The sequence below is a fragment of the Prionailurus viverrinus genome, chromosome B4 (genome assembly GCF_022837055.1).
Source record: "Prionailurus viverrinus isolate Anna chromosome B4, UM_Priviv_1.0, whole genome shotgun sequence".
NCBI classification, from domain to species: Eukaryota; Metazoa; Chordata; class Mammalia; order Carnivora; family Felidae; genus Prionailurus; species Prionailurus viverrinus.
In genome coordinates, this window is record NC_062567.1 from 6999781 (window position 1) to 7026318 (window position 26538).

Below are 26538 nucleotides of genomic sequence, written 5' to 3' on the forward strand. Positions count from 1 at the left end.
CTTAACCGACTGGGCCACCCAGGCACCCTAATAGATCCAACTTGAAAGGCCCACACTTTGCCCCAAGCCAGGTGAGAAAGGAAGTAGGAAGGAAGGAAGGAAGGAAGGAAGGGAGAGTGGAGGGAAGGAAGGAAGAAAAAATCTACTTAACTATAATACTTTCACTCTTAATTAAAGAAAACTTCCCTTCTATGACTGAAATATTAAATCACTTGCAAGACAAGCAAGAAAAATAAAATATATTTTAAAGTTTTTTAAAAGTCTTTGTACTTTTGGAAGAATCAAAAGTATCTACCGTTGGAGAGAAACCTTCCAGGTCTTAAAAATATTTATCATGCCGCCACACAATTAGCATGGGGGCTCATGTCCTCTGTTTTATAGTTGTCGGCTAATTTTGGAAACTGGCAGGCTGCACAGAAATAGACGGTATGCTCTTGCTTCAACACTTCCTAAAAAAAGAACGGTTTGCATCGTTCAGGAATGGGAAGGGATAGGACATGATGAGGAAGAACGCTATTTCAGACAGATGATAAAAGCTTGCATCACTCTGTGCTCCAGCAAACGTTCCACACATTTAAAATTAAAGTTTTTTTTTAAGGGATGCTAAATAATCTACAAAAAAAACCTGTATAATACCCACGGGATACTTATCTGCTTTTGAAAGATGCTTGTCTCTTCTGGTTTTTTTCTTTGATAAAATTGAATTTATAGCACAACTTCAGATTTGCAGAGAGCGTTCTTGTTTGTTCACATTGGTGATTGATCCAACAACTCGAGATCAAAGGGCAGCATTGTTATTACGTTCTGGGATTTAGAGAGCCACCAGGCAGAAGAAATTGCCCAAGGATATGCACCCTGTCGCATGCCTTCCATCATATTGGTCTACTTCGGAACCCCTAGGACAGCTCTCTTTCTTGGAACACGGAATTCTGCTTTGTTGTTTTTTTCATTGTGGTTTCACTTAGTTTTCAACATCCTGCTCTCTTCGTGAAGTCAGATTATCTTAGTAATGGTAACTAAAGAAAGGAAATAAATGCAACCCCAAACATTGATATTATTCCAACAAGCATTTTAAGAAACGAATTGAGGAGACGGGAATTACCTGCAGGTAGAAAATGTGTCCCGGTCTGTTCCGCTCATATTTATTGAGTGCTTGGCGTGTGCCAGGAGCTGAGTATTCAAAATAAATAAGTCATGATCTTTGACTTCAGGGAGCTGTCAGTTGTATAAAATTCAAAAGTCTCCACCACTGTCTACCTTATATATAATATCCTTTATTGGAGTATAAACACTTGGAAAGGAGGATCAGGATCTAATTCATCTTGGTGCCCCTGAAAGCACCCAGCATGGGTGTGTGCTGAACATATGCTAAGTGTTCAGTGAATATGTTGGATAAATAAATAATAGTAATGAAGATGAATTATACTTAGAAAGTCATGTTAATAGTGGACATCGTAACTCATACAAGTTCACTGAAAAATGCCTTGTCTTTATAGTACCTTCTTTTTTATAGACATAGACTTTATTTTTTAGAGCAGTCCTGGATTCCCAGCAAAATTGACAGGAAGGTACAGAGATTTCCCACATTCCCCTCTCCCCCACACATGCACAGCCTCTCCCATTATCAACACCTCCACCAGGATGGTACATGTGTTATCCTCGATGAACCTACATTGACACGTTATTCTCACCCAGAGTCCACAGTTTGCATTGGGGCTCACTCTTGGTGTTGTCTGTTCTGTGAACTTGGAGAAATGGGTGACGACATGTATCCACCTTTGATGGTATCATACAGAGTAGTTTCACTGCCCTAAAAATTTTCTGTGTGATACTTTTTGGAGTTCTGTCAAGTGGGTCTTGATGGAGCATTATCTAAATTAAGCACAGCATATCGTGCTGAATTTATTTTCTTCAAGGATTTCTTTACAAAAGGTATACATTCATGAAAACACGAATAATTCACATTTTTTATTAGCAATAGTAAATGGGTTAAAATGAGCAAGTTAGCATTTTCAAAGCCATAATGTTTTGCCGATCTTGAAAATGACAACTGATTGGTGAGTCTTAGCTGTGTTATTGCAGTCAGGTATGGTGGCTCTTTCTTGCTTTGTATTCTTTCTTTAAATCATGGAGCCACATGTTCCAATGGAATCACCAGGTTTTTAGGTAACATCTTACAATTTAAGCTGTGTTCATCCATTCATGCACGTTCACCAAAAATTCCTTTTCCTATGAAAAGTCTATAATTCTAATGTAAATTTTTGAGTATGCAGTTTTGTAAAAAAAAAAAAAAAAAAGAAACCTGTAAAAAAAAAAAGATCAATTTCCCATGCTGGTACTTCCTACGTGGAGACCCTAACTTTCTTTCACAGCATTTTTTTGCTCTGAAGGTAAGGCTAACACTCTGAGTGTGTGGATCCACTGAGTGGAGTTCTGCATTGTCTTTCATGCATATGTCACACATAGAATTCACCCCCTATTTCTAGTTTACTTTTTAAGAGGAACGAGAACTGAAAGTCACCTGTGAAAATCATGTCTTTCTTCCCCCAAGCCCCTAGATCTAATTCAAGGTCAGCTTTTCTTAAGCTACTTGTCACTTTATTCCTTCCAAAGAATACAACTTATTTTTCAAAAAACAGAACTTCTCCACAGTCATTTTTCATTGGGTTTATATCTTGTTTAATTAAATTTGAAAATAAGAATGAGTATCGCCAACATAAATTGGTTGGGGAACAAACACAACGTACTCTCAGTAAGCACACACACGTAGGTGGCAGGAGCCAGAGCGAGATGGGCATTCTTGACAGGGTTGAGTCACCATGTTTTTCCCTAGGAGTGGAGAATGTTGCTGAATCCACTAAGGTTTGGACAGAGAAGTCAGTTATGGGTGCTTCCATTCTATTTTTCTCTTGCACAGGTTCTCCACCGAGGGAAGTTTTGCCCCAGGGGACGTTTTGCAATGTTTAGAGACATTTGAATTGTCACAAAGTGGGGGGAGTGCATACTACTGGCATCCAGTGGGTAGAGGCCAAGCCTGCTGCTAAATATCTTATAATGTACAATACACCAAACAGCCTTCATGACAAAGGAACATCTGGCCCCAAATGTCATTATAGTATGAGGCTGAGAAATGCTACTCTACTGCAAGTTCAGTGGATTTATTATAATTTATGTTCAACATTGTTTTAAATTTTTTCAGCATTCATTCATTTTTGAGAGACAGAGAGAGACAGAGCATGAGTGGGTGAGGGGCAGAGAGAGTTAGAGAGAGAGACACACAGAATCCGAAGCAGGCTCCAGGCTCCGAGCTGTCAGCACAGAGCCCGACAAGAGGCTCAAACTCACGGACTGTGAGATCGTGACCTGAGCTGAAGTCAGGCATTTAACCAACTGAGCCACCCAGGCGCCCCCTGTTGTACGTTGTTTTGAAAGATACCAGGGGGACTCATAATATTAAAATACATATAATCTGGAAAGTAAATATAAAGAGTTAAAAGATTAGAAAGAAGGGAAGGTAATGTACCTTAACCTTGGGATGCTGCTATTATTATGATCAAGCTCTAAACATAGATCTAACCCTGCGGGGCAACAAGAAGATCAGAAAAGTTCGTTAATTCCTTCCTTGAAAATTTAACAAATATTTATTGAGTAATCATATATGTTGGCCTCAAGTTACAAAATAATAAATACTAAAATAGAATGTAGAAGATATTTCTGTTGTGATCATTGTTATAAAGGAAAACTAAAGGGAGGGGTGCTTCTTGGCTGGGGTACCCACAGCTCTGATTCTATCTGGGAAGAAAAATTTCTTATGCAGGCATGGAATTCTTGGAAGAGACAAGTTCATGTAAAACATTCGGTGGTGTCGCGGACCAAGCTTTCAACTGTGGTTTTTGCTAAGGGGATGAAAGCTTTCTCTCAAAAACTAGTTTCTGAAGCAGTAAGAGCTGGAGATTTAATATTATCTAGTTATTTAGGAAAGAATATTTCTATGGGAGCTCAACTTATATCACTCATTTATAAATCATTCATTAATTTAAGGTGGTATGGTTCTAAGGGAATCAGCGAGTCCCTATGGTTCCCGGGTATTGTCGCAGACGGTAGGAAAGAGTTCTAGAGGCTGGGAGGGCCAGAGAAGATTCCTGAAGGAAGAAGTCCTGAGATTCCTAACTCAGAGTTGATGTATTAGTTGTAGGAGGTCCACGAACCATCTATAATTGTGCTCCGTATTTTACATACATATGTATGGGTGTATTGTTATTTTCCCCCATGTAAGGTGTTTGTATCTTTGATGAGATTCCTAAAGGAAATATATGACCTCAAGAAGATTATGTACCACTCTTCCTAAGAATTACACCTTTAATCCCCCAACACAAAGTGGAACCTGCCTTCACTTTTAAAATACCTCAGCATTAAGCCTCCATTTCTACCTCTTACTCCTTGCCCCCCATAATTTCCAAGAACACATCTCAGATTGAAAGATAGGATATCGCGACTCGGAAAAAGTTAGTTGTGAAATTTGTGTCTCATTGGTCTTATTAATGTACTATAAAGCCTTCAATTAGTGACTCGTCTTTTGTGCCCCTTGAATTATCATAGCATGTGCCTTCAAAAATCCCACCTGGTAGGACAGTATAATGAAGAAATAAGAAACGGCAATTTGCTACTAAAAGAATTGGATTTTGTGCTGTACGTGTTCTTTCATAAACCTCAGGTGACAGAGATCATCAACACAAAGACACATTCTCAGAGGAATTTGTTCCTAAATGATTCTTGGAAAAAGAATGCAAGTGCTTGATTTAGCTGGAAAATATCTAAAAGGTGGTTTGGGATTTTTTTTTTCCTTCCCATTTTCTTTCTGTATGTTGTATATTTTCAAATTGTAATGTTTTAAACAGAAAGTAGCGGTATATTTTTGCATGTGTGTAAAATCACTTTGAAAGTAACCATTGAAATGTTTATGGGAATGAATCAGAAATGTCATTAGTCAGTGCTTCTACTGTATACTGCATATACTGTATCTTCTTCACATGTATGATCTTATAATGCCTTGGTGCATTATGTTGTGGTTTTATTAAACCAATTTTTTTATGATTTACCAAAAGAAGCTAATTATGCGTATCTTCTTTTTCTCCTCCAGAGAGACAACCACAGAGTTAGCGGGAAATCTACCAAGGTGAGCAGGCTGGCTTTGCTTATTCTGTGCATGATTTCTGATGCCCCTCACAAGAAGTGCTGGATCTTCTTGGAGAGGCCTTTGTAATTTTCTCTTCCTTGCAGCAGATTTTAAGACCTCATATTTCACGATGTAAATGCCAGAAACTGTGTATGAGTCACAAAGAAGAGGTGTAACCAAGAAGTAATGAGAGAAATGTCCATATATGACTTAGAGAAATCATTCTCATTGTTTTAAAGTTACATCATGCATTTGGAGATGTATTTATGAGATACATTCTCTGCAGAAATCATAAACATGTTGTTTCTTTTATTATATTTGTGGGCATTAGTGCAATGAGTTGTGGTTTTCTCCACTATACCTCCTATCATCCTTACGTTCAAGGATTTATAGATTTATAAAAGAATTCTGAGCCTCCATTCAAGAACTTACATCATAGTTTTGATGATTATATAAATACTTTTATATTTCTTATTGTCATTGAAATAAGTACTTAGTAATATTATCTCACTAGGAAAAGAAATCGGTATGTAAGTTGATGGATGTGTATTATATATTTTTTTATATCGTATGTTACTATACGAAATAAGATATGATTAACAGGATGCATGTTATAGACAACTAGCTATCAAAAATGATTAACACTATTTATTAGCAGAACAAAACAGGAGTGACAGTATTTTAAGAGATCTTTTACTGGGTATTATATGCAGCACTTAGCATCTCGCCTTAGTCTTTGAAGGTGCTCAAAAACCACTTGTGAATGAGTGAATAGGGCATAGGGTATTGCTTGGGAACTATTGGAAATGCAAACATGAGAATCTCAAGAACAAGGAAGAGAAGAGCCAGCAGAATGTGATAATGAACAGCACCAGGGAATGGGGAAAAAGTACATATCGTCACCATCTGTCACAGGAGATAAGCACATTTGGTTGCTTTTTTTATGTAAAGTAAATCTTTGCTTATGGGATCGTGATTAATATTGCCAAAAAAAAAAAAAAAAACTGTTTACCGTGATCCAAATATTTAAATTACTATATGTCTTAATTCTTTGGATATCGTCCCAAAGAAACTTTTCGACTCCGTGCCGGTTGACCGGGTTAAACGCGGAGGTGTGTGCTGGTGTGTATCCCCACTGAGTTTGTCTGTCATTGTGCTTTCGCTCTGGGGAAAGTCTGCTATGAAGACCTAAGCATTCGTCATTTTCAGAGAGCGAGGGAGAGAGTTGTGTATCTGCCCATGTTTGTGGTGAGGAAGTTAATCCCAAAATAATGGAATGCAGAATGACTTCCAAACTTTTCTAGAACGGCTAAGGAGCAGACCACCCTCGTATTGTCAGACGAAACCCACACGGAGCTATAATCACGCAGATAAAAATTACTCCGATGTCTGAGAGATGTGGTGCGCACCTTGAATTCTGTTCAGTAGCCTTATGTTGTGAGTACTAAGAGGCAATGCCCGTGTTCCCTGCGAATGATCTTCTCTTGTTCTGTTGTAGCTGGTTTATTACTCGAGGGAGAATCTGGTCTTTTCTGGAGTTTGGTAGGAGTATTTTGGTAATGAGCCTACTTATTTTTTTTTTTTCATGAATGTTTGCTATCCTAATGGCGCATCCTGTTGAAAATAAACATGACAACAATCTCATCCTGACTGCAATTTACAGCCACTGTAATGCACGACAATTAGGGCGTGAGAAATAATACATCAGTCCTTTCTCAATTATGCTTCTTCTAATGTAGTCTCAGGTATTTTTTTTACTTTCTCCGGGGCGGTTTGGGACATATCCACTGACAATTATCTCTCTTCCTCACATTACTATGAAATAATGCTAATAATGTTGGTGACGAATCCTTCTCTTGGTGGCAGACCCTTTCTTTTGCTAGCATTTGTTTGTTTGTACAGTTCAACTGAATTCCATCAGTTGAACAGCGTTCAGCCCTTTTACGGATTTCTTCAGCCTGTCACCAGCAAAGTGCAAATGAGCCCTGGAAAACCTTGGTGCTATTTAGAACAAGGCACCTGTAGTTATTTTGTTTGTTTGTCGGCTGATGATTAGTGGAACATGACACTTTGTGGGTTTTTTTTTTAATCCGGTTAGTCATAAAAATATACTTATACTGTGACATCAAGGAAAAATGGAAAATTCAGGCAACTGCTAAGTAGTGATATGTGGCTGGGAAGGAAGACAGTGGCATTTGAAAGAAGTTTTATGGTTTGGTTTTCACTGGCTTTTGACGGTCTTGAAATTTTCTGAAAGGCCATTTACAAATATTACACAGCGGTGGAGTATTTCAACTTTAATTGTCTTACATCGCATTAATTTAAAGTGGCTACGGGGCGCCTGGGTGGCTCAGTTGGTGAAGCGTCCGACTTCAGCTCAGGTCACGATCTCGCGGTCCGCGAGTTCGAGCCCCGCGTCGGGCTCTGTGCTGATGGCTCAGAGCCTGGATCCTGCTTCTGATCTGTGTTTTCCTCTCTCTCTGCCCCTCCCCCGTTCATGCTGTGTCTCTCTCTGTTTCAAAAATAAATAAACGTTAAAAAAAATTTAAAAAAAATAATAAAGTGGCTAGCCACTGGGTGATAATATTCTGGGAAAACGTGCAACTCATGCAGCAGTGGTCTGTGTCTTGGTAGGTTAAAAATGCTTTGAAGTTGAAATAAGATACGTGCACAAGGCCATTGAGCAGACACCAGGTTTGTTTTTCGTTACTAATGATAACCTAAATGTGCTTTTGAATTCCTGCCATTGCTGAAATTAAAGCCTGGTAATAATCTGTCACAAGAAGAAATTAGATTATATGAGCAACATGCACGAAGCATTGTAATTATATTGTAAATATTAAAACCAATGATCTTGTTGGGATTAAAACAAATATTTAAACTGGCTACACGTACTCCTTATGTTGCCCTCTTTGTCTTGAAGTGTCCTGGAAATGGAATGTATGGTTCTATCTCTTGAACTGTGAAAATGATCATTTTCAATATCACAGGTGACTCCCTGCTTGTATTTTGCGGTAGCAAGGGACGACGTAGCAATCTGAACAATTGGTGTTCTTTTTTTTCCGTTACAAGCCCGTCTTTCAAGATATGTTTTTAATGGTGAGGGTGTTTAGTTTAGGTAGATGTGGTTTAATTAAATTGTGGTAAAACCACAACTCTTCAGATGGAAAGGAGGCACTCAATTAGTTACGGTAAGCTGGGGTTTTAATCTAAATGATGCTTATACAGAGATAGCACTGTATTTTGTATAGCGGAGTAAAGGTATAAACAAGGTTTATATTTTTTTTTTTTTTCAACGTTTATTTACCTTTGGGACAGAGAGAGACAGAGCATGAACGGGGGAGGGGCAGAGAGAGAGGGAGACACAGAATCGGAAACAGGCTCCAGGCTCTGAGCCATCAGCCCAGAGCCCGACGCGGGGCTCGAACTCACGGACCGCGAGATCGCGACCTGGCTGAAGTCGGACGCTCAACCGACGGCGCCACCCAGGCGCCCCAAACAAGGTTTATATTAACAGAGGTTTCAGCATAATCATGTACTATTAGTGCCTATTTTTGAATAAGTGAGAGCATTTTCATTCTTTGCTAACAGAGTTCCCTTTCCTAATGTAAACTACATAGTATGGAAAATAAAGGGATTTAATAGACCTTAGTAGAAGTAGCAGAAGTGCCACAGTAGAGATTCACCAGCTGGTTCTTACGGCACAGCACCCAGAGGTCAGGATGCTCTTCGAGGAACATGAAGTATGGGTAAATGAAGCTTAAGATAATTAAGCATATAGCTCAGATGCCGTGTTTTACAAGATTTTAGCCATTGGAGACAGGGGCCAAAGGTTCATGTAATGAAAGAACAGCTTGGACTTTTTTCTTGTCTTTTAATCCAACAACTTGCTCTTTTTTCTATGCCTTCTTTGAAGGGATTAGGGAACGTAAGTATTAAATATATTGTACCAGAGCCCCTGATTCCTAGAACACCAGCATACCCTGTAGGATTATTATTTGAGATCCTGTACCAGGAAGATAGAACTGCTTGTTTATGTGACTGTCAGAGATAAAAGTCAACATACTGCAGTTTCACAGATGGAATTTTGGTCTTCAGTTATTGATGTTTGTTATTTGGAATTTGAACTGAACGGATTCCATGTGGTGGAAGAGCAAGACTAAACTTTCTGATTGGCCATATTTCTCAGTCATGGGCATTGGGTTTTAAATGAGATAGATGTCTGGTGCATTGTGGAGGGCTTTGGTACATAAAAGAATCTCATATTCCTTGTTGTCTTCATTATGAAATGCTATCTCCTTTAGAAATTAGGAAGTAAAAATGTTGGTGACATCAAAAGCAAAGGCAACAAAAGCAAAATTAGCAAGTGGGATCATATATCAAATGCAGAAGCTTCTGCACAGCAAAGGGAACTATCAACAAAATGAAAAGGCAGCCTTTTCATGGAACAGAGCAAATATTTGCAAGTCATATATCTAATAAGGGCTTAATATCTAACATATATAAAGAACTCACAAAAACCAATAGCAAAAACACAAACAATCCAATTAAAATATGGGCAGAGGACCCGAATAGGCACTTTTCCAAAGTAGACGTACAGATGACCAACATGTACATGAAAAGGTGCTCGACATCACTAATCATCAGAGAAATGCAAATCAAAACCACAGTGGGGGGCATCTGGGTGGCTCAGTCAGTTAAGCGTCTGACTCTTGATCTTGGCTCAGGTCATGATCTCACAGTTTGTGAGATCAAGCCTCACGTCGGGCTCTGCGCTGACAGCATGGAGCCTGCTTGGGATGCGCTCTCTCTCTCTCTCTCTCTCTCTCTCTCTCTCTCTGTGTGTGTGTGTGTGTGTGTGTCTCCCCTTCCCCCACTCATGCATGCTTTCTCTCTGTCACCCTCTCTCAAAATAAATAAATAAACATAAAAAAACCCCACAGTGAGCTATCATCTCACACCCGTTTGAATGGCTATCATCATAAAGACCAGGGATAACAAATGTTGGTAAGCATGTGGAGAAAAGAGAGCCCTACTGCTGGTAGGGATGTAAATTGATGTAGCCATTATGGAGAATGGTATGGAGTTTCCCCTGAAAATTAGAAATAGAACTACCATGTGATTCAGCAATCTTATTTCTGGTTATATATCTAAAGGAAATGAAGAAAGGATCTCAAAGAGATATCTGCACCCCTATATTCAGTGTGGCTTTATTCAAAATAGGCAAGATATGGAAACAACCTAAATGTCAATAGATGGATGGATAAAGAATATGTGTATGTACACACACACACACTAGAATATTATTCAGTTATGAGAAAGAAGCAGTTTGCCATCTACAACATGAATGGATATGGAGGGCATCAGGTTAAATGAAATAGGCCAGACAGAAAAAGACAAATAAGCCAGACAGAAAAAGAGTCCCTGATACGTGGACTCTAAAAAAAAAAAAAAGTCAAATTCATAGAAACAGAGAGTAGAAAATTATTTTCCAGGGGCTAGGTAGTAAGGGAAATAGGAAAAAAAAAAAAATGTTGGTATTTTCAGGCCAAACTCTTACTAAGTAGTCTAGAACGGTGAACATTTCCTGCTTCCCAACTTTCCTGGGACCCAAGTCTTGTGCAGTTCAATATTTACATAAAGCTATCATCTGTTTATGAATTCAACAAAGACATACCAAGTACTATATACCGAGGAAAGTCGTAGGCTCTGTGATGGAAAACAGGCAGAACATTTTCTCTTTCCCTGAGTAGCTCAGTCTGGTTTAGCAGGCACAGATCATCCCAGTGCTGGGTGGAAAGTGTTTAATGCCATAAGCCAGAAAGACATCTAAACAAACAAAAGGCACTAAGGGATTTCAGCAACAAGATGGGCCGCTGCTGATTAGAGGAAGCAAGGACAGCATCATGAATCAGTGTCTGAGCATGACTTGAGAAGATGGTTAGGGATGGAGTATGTGTCAGTGGAGAGGGCTGTGCACCCCACACAGAGGAAAAGTCATCACGGAGGCCCAGGGATGGTATGCAGGGAACAGGAAGTGGTGCCATCTTGTCAGATATTGTACAGAGGTAGGAAAGGGAGTTCTGGGGATGACTGGTTGATGTGGAGGGTTTAGAAACCAGTCTGAGGAGCTGTTATTCTCTTTGATACTGTTCATCCAGAGAATGTTCTATTCTGTTTTTAGGGCAATCTTGGGGGCGCCTGGCTGACTCAGTCAGTTGAGTGTCCGACTTTGGATCAAGTCATGATCTCACTGTTCATGGGTTCAAGCTCTGCATCAGGCTTTGTGCTGACAGCTCAGAGCCTGGAGCCTGCTTCGGATTCTGAATCTCCCTCTCCCTCTGTCCCTCCCCTGCTCACACACTCTCTCTCTCTCTCAGAACACTAATTTTTTTTTTAAAAAAGAGCATCTGGGCAAATTAATAGAATGGATTTGGGGAAAGAAAAGGAGTTAAAGTTCTCTACATAGAACTCCATTATACCCTTAGACCTTACAATCCCCAGAACCCTCCCTTTCAGATTCACTACCTAGCTAACAATAAAAAACAAGCCACACATCTTTGGGACACCTGGGTGGCTCAGTTGGTTGGGTGTCCAACTTTGGCTCAGGTCATGATCTCACAGTTCGTGAATTCAAGCCCTGCATCAGGCTCTGTGCTGACAGCTGAGAGCCTGGAGCCTGCTTTGGGTTCTGTGTCTCCCTCTCTCTCTCTGTCCCTCCCCTGCTGTGCTCTCTCTCTCACAAAAATAAATACATAAACAGTAAAAAATTTTTTTAAAAAATAACAAGCCATACATCTTAGATGCCATTTCTTCTATGAAAGCTTCTTTGCCCTGAAAGGTTTTCTGCTCCTTCTGTTAATTCCCAACGCCCTGGGTGCTAAGTCTTATCCTAGCATTTGTGTTACCTGATACTGCAGTTTAATGGAGGACTTCTACACCTTCTCACCAAGTAGAAAACACACTGAGATCCCATTATTATTCATCATTTATCTTCAATGCCTAACAGTGCCTGCAACTTGGTAGGCCCAGAATAAATGTTTACATCACTCTTTGACCATCTGAGTGAATAGATGTTTGAATGAATGCATAAAACTTTGAATTGGAAAGTGTTTTAGTCAGCTCTGGCTGCTATAGCAGAACTCCATACCATGGCTCGAACAACATTTATTTTTCAAAGCTCTGGCAGCTGGGAGGTCCAAGATCAAGGTGCTGGCCGATCCAGTACTTAGTGCCTGGGTGAGGACCTGATTCCTCGTAGGCAGCCACCTGCCTTTTTGCCATATCCTCTTATGGCTGGGAGTTGGGGGAGGTAGAAAGCTCTCTGGTGTCTCTTCTAAGGGCTATAATCCCATCACGCAGACCCCACCCTCATGATCTCATCTAAATGTAATTACCTCCCAAAGGCCTCACCTCCTAATTCCATCACATTAGGGGTCAGGGCTTCAGTATATGGATTTGGGGATGTGGGGGCACAAATTTTCAGTCCCTAGGAGGAAAGGAGGGAGGAAGCACTGCTGAAGCCTACTCCCGGAGAACTAGCGGTAGACCAGATGTTATGATTTCTGCCTCCTCTCACTTCCCACACTGCTCACTGTTTTGTACACTTGGCACCGAGAACCATTCATCTTAATGGCTGGCGAGTTATTAACCTAAATTTGACTGTTTCTAGGCTGTCTGGAGTCGCTGCTGTTGAGTATGTGTTAGCATAGAGGTTAGGAGATTGGGCTTTGGGCTCAGACATGCTTGAATCTTGTATCTGCTGTTTCTTAATTGTGTGACCATGAGCAAGTCAGTTAATATCTGTCTCAGGTTTTCATTTGTCATTTTGGGGAAATTACGATACCTGTTGCAAATTGCTGGTGGGAGAAGATAAACCATATAACGTGTTTGGCTCAGTTTCTGGCACACAGTGAATAATCAATACACGGTAGCTCTTATAGCAGTCCATTCAAAGATGGATTTGTGCTAATTATTTTTACCAACACTTGGACACTGTCCGTCTGTGAGACAAGGCACCTTTAGTTTTGTTAAGAAGCAGCCTAGTGAAATGGTTCGGCACATGTACTCCAGCATATGTTCAAATCCCAGTTCAGCCACTTACTAGTTCTGTGACCTTAGATAAATGTCTTCACCTCTGTGTGCCTCATGTTTTCTATCTGTAAAATAGGGGTACTAACAGGAGCAATTGTTCTGAGAATAAAATGAAGTGATATGTGTAAAGTGCTCAACACAGCATTTACTTTATTATTGTATTGTAGAGAAATTCGAGTTACATGCTAGTTGAAATTTGAGGTAGGGAATGAAGGAGTAGCAAGCCAGAGGCCATACAGACCTCTAATTCAAACATTAATTATTCAGTGGCAAGATTTTTTTTTTACCTGGTGATGAATGATTATTGATTTACAGCAAAGTACCCCAAACAGTAAATAAAAAATTCTCTTAACCTTGCTAGCATGCACGAAAATAGTGATTACCCAAAGTAAGCCAGTATGAAGATACTGGCCATCTAACACGGGCAACTCACTCAGAAACATGATTTTCATTAATTCTCTAAATTACCTAAATCAAAACATTTCATTCTTTATAGATGTATATAAGGGTCTGTGGTGACTGAATTAAATTACACTTGTTTTATAATATAGTGTTCTGATGTGTAACAGACTATCAAAGGAACGATCTTTACAAGGAAAACTTTAGAATATTGTTAAGTTACTCACTGCATGACCTATTTAAACAGCTCAGATTCTTCTTGTTGTAGACTGCGTAATTAAATTTTAAATGGAACATGATAAAGAAATTATACTGGTGATCTCCAGAGATTTTGATACCCTATTTGGCTCTTTATAAGAGTATAGCAGAGGCATACTTTAAAATTTAATAAAGGCCTGCCCTAATTTTTTTCCTTTTAGATTTTCCTTATCTGCTCTGTAATTCAAAGCTATGTGATATTATCCATGTGTTCCCTGAAATAAATGATCAAAATAAAAATTCTTTAAAGCGCATTTATCCCAATTTGAGAATTCCATTATTTGCGCATGAGAGCTTTTGAGTAGTAGTTGAACTCTTTTAAGATACAACCTGCCATTTCCTGAATTTGTCACCATAGAGAATTGGGGCTTCATTCATTCTGTTTGTGGAAGCATTCATACCTTCAGAGCTTCTGGAGCAAAAGGGTAGGAAAATGGTTTCCATTGAAGGTATAATTTTGCAATTAGAATTCCTTATTTGCTATGTCAGAGTTGCTCTTCTTGGGAAGATTGAAGGGAACATGCACACCCTCACGCACACACGCACACACACACATACAGGCACATACACACAGGCGCGCACACACATAGGCACAGCCTGCAGGAAGCAAACCTAGTGCTCCAGCATCCAAAGGGCCATTGTGGCCTCTTGGGTAAATAGTTTTGTTTCATAATCTTCCACTGTTCATTTTCTTTTGTATTCATAGGGAAGCTGACAAGATAAAATTATGTGTTAAATACAATTTTTCTCGTATTTACTTAAAACCACTTTGTTGTAGAAAGCATACACATTGGGAGAAAAAGCTGCTCTCACTTCCCTGAAGGCTTTCAGATTTTGCTGTCCACTGAGCTTTGACAAAATACCAGGTGGGAGAATTTCTATCCCTGTTCAGGGATGGTTTGGTTTTTATACCTTCTCAAACATTTACCTCCGCTGATGTTTCGAATTTTCAAGCTACCGATATTCTATAAATCAATAAAATTCATTTTTATTCATACACATAGTTTTAAACCTCATAAACCTTTCTTTTCAGATTCAGTTTTCGAATGTTTCTGTTATGTATTTCCCTTTTTCCTTCTTTCTGGCAAAAATACAGATTTCCTTTTGGGCCCAAACCACTCAAGCATCCTATGTTGTTTTCATTTTTCAAATAAGCAATATTAAACTCACATAACACTATATAAAACCAAACTGAGGCAGTGACACAAGCCAACAGAGAAAATAAATTCACCCTTTAGCCTGACTATTCATCCTTAAACCTCTGCTTGTCATGCTTTTCTGGGGGGAGAGAGGATGTAACTTTAGGGAGTCATGCTGAGCTACATAAAAGATTCTAAAGAGAAATCTATATTGGGACCATGAGTATCCAGTGAATAAGTGGAAACTACCATTATAATATGATATTTGAGACCCTTCTTCATCCAGATTCAGACCAATGGAACTAGTATTTACAAGAGTGATGTCTGGTGGTTCATAATTCATTATAGTCACTGAGTTCCCCTTCTAAAGTAACATCATTCCCAAATGAAGCTTTCAGAGAAACAGGTTTCTGTGGCTAGTTCACAGTTAAAAAAATATGTGACGAGTAAGGAAGACGATTTTTGACATAACAAATAGTGTAATTTTTAAATGACTCCATTGGTATTAACAATATCATTACGACTAGCTGCGTCATTGACTACCCATATGAGCAAGTAAATATATAAAGCTCTACAGAGGTTACAAGGTACCATGATCCCTGCCTTTGAGAACCAAAAGACTGTAAAGGTGAAAACAAGAATTATAATAGGAGAAAGCATGCTCTTCCTTAGTTCCCAGCGCCTCGCACAGAGTCTATCACATGAGAAGTTGGGAATATGTTTATGGAATGCATTGAGTATTATGTAAATTGACCAAATATATATGTTCAGAAGAGAGAAAGAACATATTTTATATGACAATTAGAAAAGCATCACGATGGAGGATGTGGATCTTTTGGGAAAAGCAACAGCAGTCACAAAGCAAAGAGCAAGAAATAGGGAATGTTCTGAAATGGAGATTCAGCCAGCTGGTTTCAACCAGATGGTTTGTTGAGAAAATAGTAAAATAGGGGATTAGAAAAGTAGGTAGAAGCTAGCCTGCAACCTTTAAAATGGTAGAAAGAGTTTTCCTTTGGTTTGCTTTGCTTTTAGTAAGCTGTTGGAGGCATTTGAGCAGGATGAATGTATGATTCAGAGAGTGTGTTAGGAAGGTAACCTGAATGTGTCCTGCAAAATGAACCCCAATGGGAAGAGCTCCACCAGCCCACAAACTACCTGAGCACTAGCTTGCTCCCCTTTTTATCCTCCAGCACCTAGCACAGTGCCTACAGCACATAGTAGGTGCTGAAATATGCACCAAAGGAATTAATGAGTAAATGGAAGATGAACTTTCTAAATAGCTCACATGAGGATAATAAATGCATGAACTAGACTGGGCTCTGTAGGAAGAAAAAAGCAGTGGTTGATTGCAGAAAATACTGGGAAGAACAAGTCAATAGTACTTTCTTAGACCTGAGCGACAAAGGAGAGAGAGCAAACGACTGTCAAGTTTCCAGTTTGGGAATGTCACGTCCCACAATGTTTTTGTCCCACAAAAACCAGGGAGGTCTGGAGGAAGAGTTTGCTGGAGAATGTGGTGCTACAAAGAGGGTTGTTTGATACTGAGTTTGGGATCAAGCCAGATATCTAAATGAACGTTCCCTGTGGTCTTGAGAGTTCTTTGCACAGAAGTCTTGTAGTCATTTCGAACACGCACACGGATTCTGTGGCTGCATAGTAGCATCCTTTGCCAAGTTAGTGAGATGCAAGTTTGATAGGAAGTCCTCAAGGACAAACAATGTTGAAGCAGAGATAAGTGTAATACATAACTGGTTTCTAATTCATTCTGGCAATTTCTCAGGGGAATAAAGCAAAGAATTCTCTGGGGTGACTTACACATTCGACTGTGCTTTCCTTTTAAACACCCACCTCAATTGCCATCTTGTTCCTAACATTCACTATGAAACTTTGGTGCTTAACGCTGTTCAGAGGGTTCTGTTGGCCACAGAGTCATGTATGCAGCCTGCTCTCATTTGGCCTTGGCCTGGTGCTGCTTGGCTAATTCCATCATGACTGGAGTTTTATCTTTTCTGGGTTCTTGCCTGAAGCTCTGGCAGCTGACAGAGTTCAGTTGAGAAAGTTCGATCCAAGTTCAACTTTCACGATGCAAGAGTTTCTCTCCTTAATATCACGGTGAATTGAAACCCAAAAGGAGTGCAACATTTTAGCTGTTTCTTTTGTAACCTAACTATAGTATTGCCTAAATATTATAAATTAAGCGTTCCTATAGAAGAGCAGAGATTAGTTTGGGAATGCTTTGGGCGAACTTTAGGTATATAGTTAAGGGAAATCGATCACAAAAGAGGCCCCCTGGTAGCTTACAGCCCAGTGGTTGTTGAACCTTGTAGATTCAATGCGTGTCCATTCAGACATTGTACAGGGATGCTTGTGCAGGTGAAAACACTGTGCTCCTGTTGTAGCTAGGAGGTGGTCCCCCCTTATCCGTGGTTTCACTTTCCATGGTTTCAGGTACTCACAGCCAGTCACATCCAGAAGCAGATGATCTTCCTTTTGACATACGGTCAGAAGGTCACTAGTAGCCCCACGCTGTCACAACGCCTACATCATTCGCGTCACCTCATCATCTAGGTATTTTATCATCTCGCATCATCACAAACAAGTAAGGGTGAGTACAGCGCAGAAGTCATTCATTTTCCTTTCATTATGGTATTTTGTTATAATTGTTCTATTTTATTGTTAGCTATTGTTCATCTCTGATGCCTGATTTATGAATTAAACTTTATCGTAGAAAAAAACACAGCATCTGTAGGGTTCAGTACTGTTCAAGGTTCAAGGCTTCAGGCATCCACTGAGGGTCTTGTAATGTGTCTCCCGTGGGTAAGGGGAGACAGCTGCATTATGTTAGAATCGGGAAGTGAGGCCGCACCAAAGAACCATGGTCTGGAGCACAAGAAGAAGTCAGAGAGGTCGCCATGATTTCTCAGCCCAGTGACTACAAAGGGCCCTTACATATTTCTCTGTTCTCTCTTCCTCTCTGCCTCTGGCTGGCTTCTGTCCCTTCTCTGATATACGTGTGTAGTGTAGTTGACTTTCAGAAAGTAGAAGGAAGCAAAAAGAGCTTTAGAAGGACCAAGGATAAGGAAATGGTTACTCTCACTCAATACAAAAATTCTCCAAAAATAAATGTTTTCCCTTAAAAAGTTACTCTCTGTGAAACAATAGTCCTATTCTAATACAAAAATCGCCCGAAATCACAAAGTAATCTGTACAAGAATTGTGAAAATATCCTTGTGTTATGTGAATGTTCTGCCCCCACTATACACCCCAGCCTGTTACTTTTTTGTATGTTGAATGATAGAACTTTAGAACTAAATGGAGCTTATTTTGTGTCATCTCCTTGTTTTTACAAGTGACCAGACTGAGTGTCAGAGAGTCAAAAGGACGTCCTCATGACAACACAATTTGGGCTCACTGGACAAGCCAGTACTTGCTTGCTATGGATGGAGTCCAGCAATCATTTCAAGCTTGTTTGGGGGGCCACAGACCTAGAAACCCCTTCAACTACTTTCTGGCTGTCTGTACCTCACCCCACCCCCCAACACTTCTCTGGTAACTTCCAGATCCCTGGCCCTGGGCACAAAAGCTTCATTTTCAGTATCTGTTTATACCATGTTATATCATGTTGTACAACAGTGCCTCTCCAATTGTCCTGTGCCTGTAAATCACCAGAGGGTTTTGCTTAAATGCATATTCTGATGCAGTTGGTCCATAGTGAGATGTGACCTTCTGCATTTCCAAAGCTCTAAGGATTCCAGTCCTTGGACCACTTGGTGAGTGGTCACTTACCAGCTTCTGATCCATGCCTTCAGGACTTGATGCTCTTATTCATATTATTCTACCTTATCAGTGGTTGGCTTGTCACTATTTACTTTTTAAGAAGCAAACAGTACAACAGTACTACAAGTACCATATCATGGTAAATAGTACAAAGCACTTCGGAAACTAGCACTGCGGGAGGAATTTCTTTCCAGACTCCGAGTAACTATAAAACCACTGTAGAAGCCTGTGGATTGAAAAGAACTAAATAAAGGCAGTGTTCTATTATCAAGCCTGTATGAGTTTAAGATACAATATCAATCAAGATCTGACTTTCAGTTCTGAGTTTATGACAAGTAGCTATCATTGCAGGAGAGACCAGAAGTTTGGCCATGAGAAAGTTTTTATTTTGCAAATACGAAGTCTTATTTATGTCAAGTAATTGAGTTCCCAAGATATTATTCTCATTCTGTACAGTGACTGTAGACCATATAAGTCTAGGTAGTATGACAGTGTGAATAGATATATTCATATTCACATTCAGGAATCAGCTTCAATACCGTCGTCAATTCACGGGCTGTGGAGCTGATTTCTGGAAACTGACATTTATTGACTGTGCAGATGTTAAAATCGTCTTTGTTTTATTTATTCCATATGAAGCTGCAAAGTATTATAGGAGCAGTATTGCTTCTCTCTTTCTACCTCTATTCCTATTCATCCTGTCCCTGTTACTGAAGTAAACTGAGGTGTCTCGGATAGCAATCTCATTTGGAATGACTCAAGAGGGATAGAGAGGGAGACAGGTAACACTGAATATTCAGAATTCAATAATGGAAAATAATCATGTTAGTGGAAAGCCAGCTGTTTTTCATTTTCTAATAGGCATGTGATGTTGATGAAAAACAGCATTCGAGTAAAGTTTACCAAGAAGAATCGGTTTGATTCAGGGTCTTAGACTATTTTGCAGAATAGGAAGTGTTATTTAGCTTTAACAAAAAGCTAAGCAGTACAGCCAGTCCAAAGACCCAAGTGCCAAAGGATCATCTTTAAATTTGAAGAATGGAAAATGCAAGTGTCTTCTATTTAAGGCATCGCATGATAATTCTTTCAGAGAATATGCCTGTGTTTTCTATGTCCTTCAAATTTCATTTGAATGAATACTTTATGGGTTTGCCTGACACTTCGGGATATGTTAAAAATACCATCGCAAACATACCAGGCAGCTTAGGTTTAGAAGATTCTCAATTTGAAATTTTTTTTTTAGCATTCTGCTGTTTTCCTACTGGGAAAAAAAATGGAGTTTTGCAACAATTCAGTTACTTTTCTGTGTCTCCTCAGTAAGTTTGTAAGTTCAGTGGGTTTCCCCCAAAGCTAATCCTGAGTCAAAGACTGGAGTCAAAGGACATGAGGGAGTGCGGAAGTGATGGAGGAAGAGAGGACAGCCCATGAACAGATGCTCATGAGGGTTACTTCTTGGACCACAGGGCCCCAAGCACAGGGGACACCTGTGGGACACTGTCCCACTGAGGGGTAAGCCAGATGGGGTATTTTCCACAATGGCTTGTCCGTCAGTGGTTGATGGCACCCTGGGAGCATTCATTCTTGGGCACTTCACCTTCCCCAGGCTCAGGCCAAGCACTCCAAAGGCCAGAAAAAAGGCTCTTTCACTCCCTCAAAGACCAAAAGAGGCAGGAATTCACAGGCTTCTAGGGAAGGATCTGCAGGACACCCTCAGGGCAAACGAGGAGCATTAAAGCAGGTTTGGACAGTACCTGTCTCATCAGCGTGTCACCATTCCGTTCCCAGCACTTGTCCTAGTGCCTGGGACCTGGCAGGTCCTTAGTAAATATTTATTCAGTGAGTGAAGGAAATAAGGAAGGGGAGGAGGAGAGGGAAAAAAATGCATGACAGGTAGAATTGGAAAAACTGGCATTGACCACACGTTAGCCAACAATATGGATACATGGAAGACTAGAGAGCGCCTTTTTTTTATTTATTAATATGAAATTTATTGTCAAATTGGTTTCCATACAACACCCAGTGCTCGTCCCAACAGGTGCCCTCCTCAATGCCCATCACCCACTTTCCCCTCCCTCCCACCCCCCATCAACCCTCAGTTTAGCGCTTTTTTTAATGGTACTTTACTTCTGACTTAGGTCCCCAAGCTAATATCTAAATTTTATGCCTGTCCGATTTATTATGCATGTGGAAACGGGCAAAGGAAAGATAGGGTAAGCACGAGAGCAGAGAGCTCTGGGTATCAACCACCTCAACTCTAAGGGACCCGCACTAGGGGACTTACACTTTGGACATCCACAGTTACCCTGTATGCACTTAATTTTTAAAGAGATGGTCACCTCGGATTATTTAGTATATATGAATTTCCAACATTCCACTCAGTTTCTAGTTATTAGCGAATCTTCAAAGAGCTAGCTGTGTGGATTATCCGCGCTAAGTCCCAGATCAGAAAACAGGGAAAAGACTAGCTTCTTGGTTGTAGGGAGAAGCGTTGGGACAGCACATGACCAGCATCCAGACAAAAATGAAAAAATCACTTTGGTTACCGGAAGTTTGCAGAGAGCAAGTTCAGTACAACACAAGTGGGTTTCTTTACATTCTACTGACATTTTTGAATGAAGAGTCCAACACTCAGTAAATCACACAGATGTTTCAAATACATGGCACCAAGCGTAAGAATATCTAGAAACAGCATGTAATGCTTGCATTTCTTATTCTAAGAGCTCTCATTATGTGAGTAGGTAATTACCACCGGAGAGTGTTTCTCTTTAACCAGACATGAATATGAGTATGAGTGTGTTTATATGTGTGTGTGGTGTGCAGGTACGTTGGGAGGAAGATTTGAGGAGGGGCTCCTTCCAAAAATAAGTGTGTGGGGTTTTTTTCAATGTTTATTAATTTTTGAGACACACACACACACACACACACACAGCTGTCAGGGAGGGGCAGAGAGAGAGGGAGACACAGAATCCGAAGCAGGCTCCAGGCTCTGAGCTGTCAGGACAGAGCCTGACCTGGGGCTTGAACCCACAAACTGTGAGATCATGACCTAAGCCGAAGTCGGATGCTCAACCGACTGAGCCACCCCGGCGCCCCATCATGTGTAGCTTTTGAAGCCCTCATGATTGTACCTTGATTCAGTGGATGTGTGAAAACATTCAGAGGGCCATTCCTCTAGCATACAACCTTCTGTCACTATGACAGCTGAATTAACTTCATAACTTATAGTCCACATGTGCTCTTTTGTCCCTTTTTCTGGGGCGGTGAGGGATGTTGTTGCAGACAAATCACAGCAGAGGAAAAAGGCACACGTTGAGAAAGCAACATCAAACATGCAGACTTTGACAGTACTAGCAAAGGGTTAATAAGTTAGAAATATGTAGTCCTTGCCAGAAACAGAAACACGAGCAAAAAGAGTTGGGCAATGATTGCTTCTTTTTTTTTTTTTTTTTTCCTGAGTAGTGGAGAAATGTGCCACGGAGACACTGGGGCCCCCATGGACCCAGAGTACTGAAGTGCTTTCATGCCCCCAGGCCTGCTGCACTCTCTCTCTTTCTCTCTCTGGGCCTCCCAAGGCCCTGGAATTGGGTGGCAAGCCAGTTACAGAGTGCTGTGGGAATTCAGCCCATAAACACTTGCTTTCTTCTCCAGGACTCCTAGCTCCTGACAATTTCCTTACACTGATATATTGATTTAATTTTTGGTTGGCAATGGTGGTAGTTGTAAAGTAAATTTACCCCAGAAAAAAAAAGAATATTTTGGGAATTCATTAATGCTAACGCTGAACGTGGATGCTAGACTCACTTTCCATCCGCCCAAACAGCTACATAAAACAAGCAAGTGACACCAAGCAAGTGACAACTAATTATCTCCTCCATTTATTCTGTTGGGATGATGGGAATTCAATGTTATACTCTTCTTAATAGTTAACCTTGGAAATCAAAAGTCAAATGACCTTCACTAGCACCGCATTTGTCACCCTGTTTGAATTTCAGCAAATGTATTTCTCTATCTTCCTTTTGACTTAGGGTTCAGAAAAAAAAAAATCTTGGATGTATTTCTTCCCTACTCTGAATCCTGTTTATGTGTAACAAATTACCCCCAAAGCTTAGCAGCTTTAAGCAACAGACATGTGTATCTCAGTTTCTGCGGGTCAGGAATCTGGGCATGGCTTACCTGAGGGCTTGTGTTTCAAGATCTCTCACAGAGCTGCAAGTGAGAGTTTTTTTGGCAGGGGTATGATCTCATAGGAAAACTCAGCTGGGGAAAGACCCACTTTTAAGCTCATTTACAAGATTGTTGGAAGGATCCAGTTCCTTGTAGGCTATTAGAATGAGGCTCCACTTCCTGGTTTTCTGTTGACTGGAACCTCCCCCACTTTCCTGCTATGTGGGCCTCTCCATAGGTAATGTGGCTTCCAAGGTAGTGAGATATGAGGTATGGCCAATGAGATGGAAGTCACAGTCTTTTTTATAACCTAATCTCATCAGAGACATCCTATCACTGTTACTGTGTTCCCTTCATTATAAAAGAGTCACAAGATCCAACCCATACTCAAAAGAGGGATTATCCAAGGGCACAAATACCAGATGGTGAGGATCACGGGGGGCCATTATAGAGGTTGCTTACACAAATATGATTCCAAATTGCAATCTGATGGAGAGTTATTTTTTGCTGGAGTTGAAATGTTGTGTTCTAAGACCAACTCAATTGTTTGTGGTGATGTGGATTAATACCTTGATGGTGAAGAAGAAAGAAATCATAGGGCCAAGAAAAACGTGATCATTATTTCTTTGGTAATTGAAAACCATCTCACCATGGCTAAGAAGGAACCAGAGTTGAAGCTGAGAGTAGACTCAGAGTGGGACTCTATGTCTGCTCTAGGGTTTGATGAGACAGGTATCCCTGTCAAGGGATCCCCTGTGAGGGGCAGAACCCCCACCTGGCACTGAAGAAAGAGTTGGTTGAGCCCTGAAAGGAGCAGGATCTAGGATCAGGGATCTAGATAGATGGCAGGAGCAGAAACTTAAGTGTGTACCTCTTCCTAGAATGAACAGATTCTGATAGGGAAAAACAGGGTATCTGCTATAAGACTGGATTTGGAAAGATCAGGATGCTTGGCTAGAGCCCTAGGCAAAACACTGTTCTCAAAAATCTAGTTCTGTCACTTACCCCAGATGACTCCTGAACCGGTTGACTCTGTAACTTGACCAGCTAGGGGTGGGCTAGCCATGGCCCAAAAGGGAGTGCTCTGTGGACACAAGAGTGAGAAAGTCCAGACTGTACTATGCAGGGATGGAGTCAGTATGTCTTGGGCACATATCACCCTGGAATCCTGTTCAAGTACTGGATCTGCCTAGGTGTGTGACCTTGAGCCTCTTTGGGCACTTAGCCTCATTGGGTTTAGGTAGTTGATCTGCAAAATGAGCGCTTTGTCCCTACTGTCACCAACAGAACCTTACAGAGTTTGCCAGTGTCTCAGGTGCAGCTAAATCCAATCCCATGTATAGACACTTCAGTGCACATGTTGTTTAGCTTCTTGGAAGTATTTGATACCATTGGCCATTTCCTTCTTCTTGAAACACTTCTTCCCTCAGTGTGGGTGTATATATAATTTCAGGTGTCATTAGCAAATAGATGACCTTCGAATCTCGGGAGCGTATTTGGCCTGGGGAAGGTATCTTGCGTATGAAGGGCAGAGAGCATAGACTAGCACCTCAGTAATTACATGTACTAAGGAACAGGGGGATAGGGGTATCTAGCACAGGTATTGACTTAAGAGGTAAGAAGGCAGGCATATTGGAGTGGATTTAGAAGGGAGTTGGAAATGAGCAAGTCTGGAAAATTCATTTAAGAAGCTCAGCATCAAGGAGGACAAGCGAGACGCCGTGGTCGCTGGTGGGAAATGATGGACTTTGAGGTAGGATGTCTCTCAAAGACAGGAGAGATGTGCACATGTCTAAATGCATGGAAGGAAAAAGAGAGGATGGGGAGAAGGGGGTGCAGTCCTTGAGAAGACTGTATGGCAAGAGGGTATGGCAAGGATTAGCCAAAGAGAAGAGAGCCAACCCTTCCATTTAAACAGGATGGGGGCACCCGGATGGCCCAGTTGGTTGAGCGTCCAACTTTGGCCTAGGTCATGATCTCATGGTTCATGAGTTCAAGCCCCACATGGGCTCCCTGCTGTCAGCGGAGCCCGCTTCAGATCCTCTGTCCCCCTCTCTCTCTCCCCCTCCCCCGATCGCATTCTCTCCCTCCCTCTCAAAAAAAAAAAAAAAAATCTAAACAGGATGGAAGAAAGAAAAGGTACTTGTGGCTTCAGATCAGTCTGTGGGACTAGTGGCATCAGTGGGTCCCCCAGACATTCCATCCAAGAGTAGACTGGAACAGTACTAAGCCAGTGGCCCAGGAGCAGGGGATGCTGTTGATGAGCATGACACAGGGACACAGGGCAGGAAGGACAAGGTTAGAGGTAGTGGGTGGAGACAACTCACTCCATTTCCCCTCCTTCCTGCCTTGGCCACCTGCACTTGGGCAGCGGGACGACGAGGTGTGTGCAGCAGTACAGATAAGAGGACGGAGAAGAGTGTCCAACGTGGCCAGGAAGGGAGCGGTGCAAGCTGAGAGGCTGGGAGGGCTCCGTGGAGGAGGTGAGATGCAGCCCGGGCCTGGGAAGGATGGTCAAGACTTAGGTACTCAGGGGAGGGAGCAAAGCAGGTCACAGACGCTCAGAACCTGCTCCCTGCCAGACCCTGGCACGTGTTCCCCAGTCTTACCTCGGCCTCTTGCCACACGGGCTCGCAGTAGCTGGGCTCGCCAGGACGGTTCTGACGTTGGCAGTCTCTGCGCCAGCTGCCGAAACGGGGTCGGGGAGCCCGGGAACGCCTTTCGGCGTCGTGGGAGGTGCTGAGAGCCGGGGGGGGGGGGGGCGCCCCGTGCGGATGAGTGGCAAGTGGGGAGCATGGCAGCCCCTGGCACCGAACCCCCCCGGGGCTATTTCTGCCCCTGACGTCCAGGAAGATGTGGCGCAAGGGCCCGCGGCCGGTATCGGCAGCTGTTCTCGGACGGAAGCCCGGGAAGGTGGCCCTTAACAATGTTGACAAATTTCTGACGGGGCCGTTTCAGCATGTTAACGTGCTTGCTCAAACAATACGTCTCCATCTTGCGCTCTTTCCCCCTGCTGGTGCGATGGAGAAAACCATAGCGACCGAAAGTGCAGGATTTATACAAATGGCGTGGCGGGGGGTGGGGGTAGGAGCAGGGGGCCCCCTCTGGGAGGAATTTACCTTTTAGAACGAGAGGGGGAACAGGTGCTCTGGAAATGGCTTGTAACTGCATGAGGGCGGGGGTGGCGTCCCTGAAGGGAAAGGTTACTTAGATTAACAACACTCCGCTGCAAGTGTTGACATCCTGGCTCAGTCACTAAAACAGGTGGCTGTCGTTATGGCCGCTCACTCATGATGGGAAGATAATACCGGCTGCAAGAGATTTATGTAGACCCCAGAAAGATGAAATTGCACATCAAGGAGGAAACAAGGCATAAAGAGGGCCAACTGGGGGATCTTCTCTCCCCACAGGACCGCACGCGGTGCTCGGTAATGCTGTGGCATGCGTCCCCTATGAGAGGGTTATGTTACCTACCCCACTTTCATCTTTCATGCGGGTTGATTCAGGTATCATTTGGGGAAGATTTTTTCC

General features: G+C 41.6%; 1 protein-coding gene across 8 annotated transcripts in view; it reads left to right on the top strand.

The window, feature by feature from the left end:
- CELF2 (CUGBP Elav-like family member 2) overlaps nt 1-26538 on the top strand; it is a 527290-nt gene that overhangs the window by 113463 nt on the left and 387289 nt on the right. For all 8 annotated transcript variants that reach the window (XR_007153807.1, XM_047865599.1, XM_047865602.1 and 5 more), the window contains one exon: nt 5141-5176. The gene's annotated coding sequence lies outside the window, so the exon portion shown is untranslated. Of the gene's footprint in view, nt 1-5140; nt 5177-26538 lie in introns of those variants that run through there.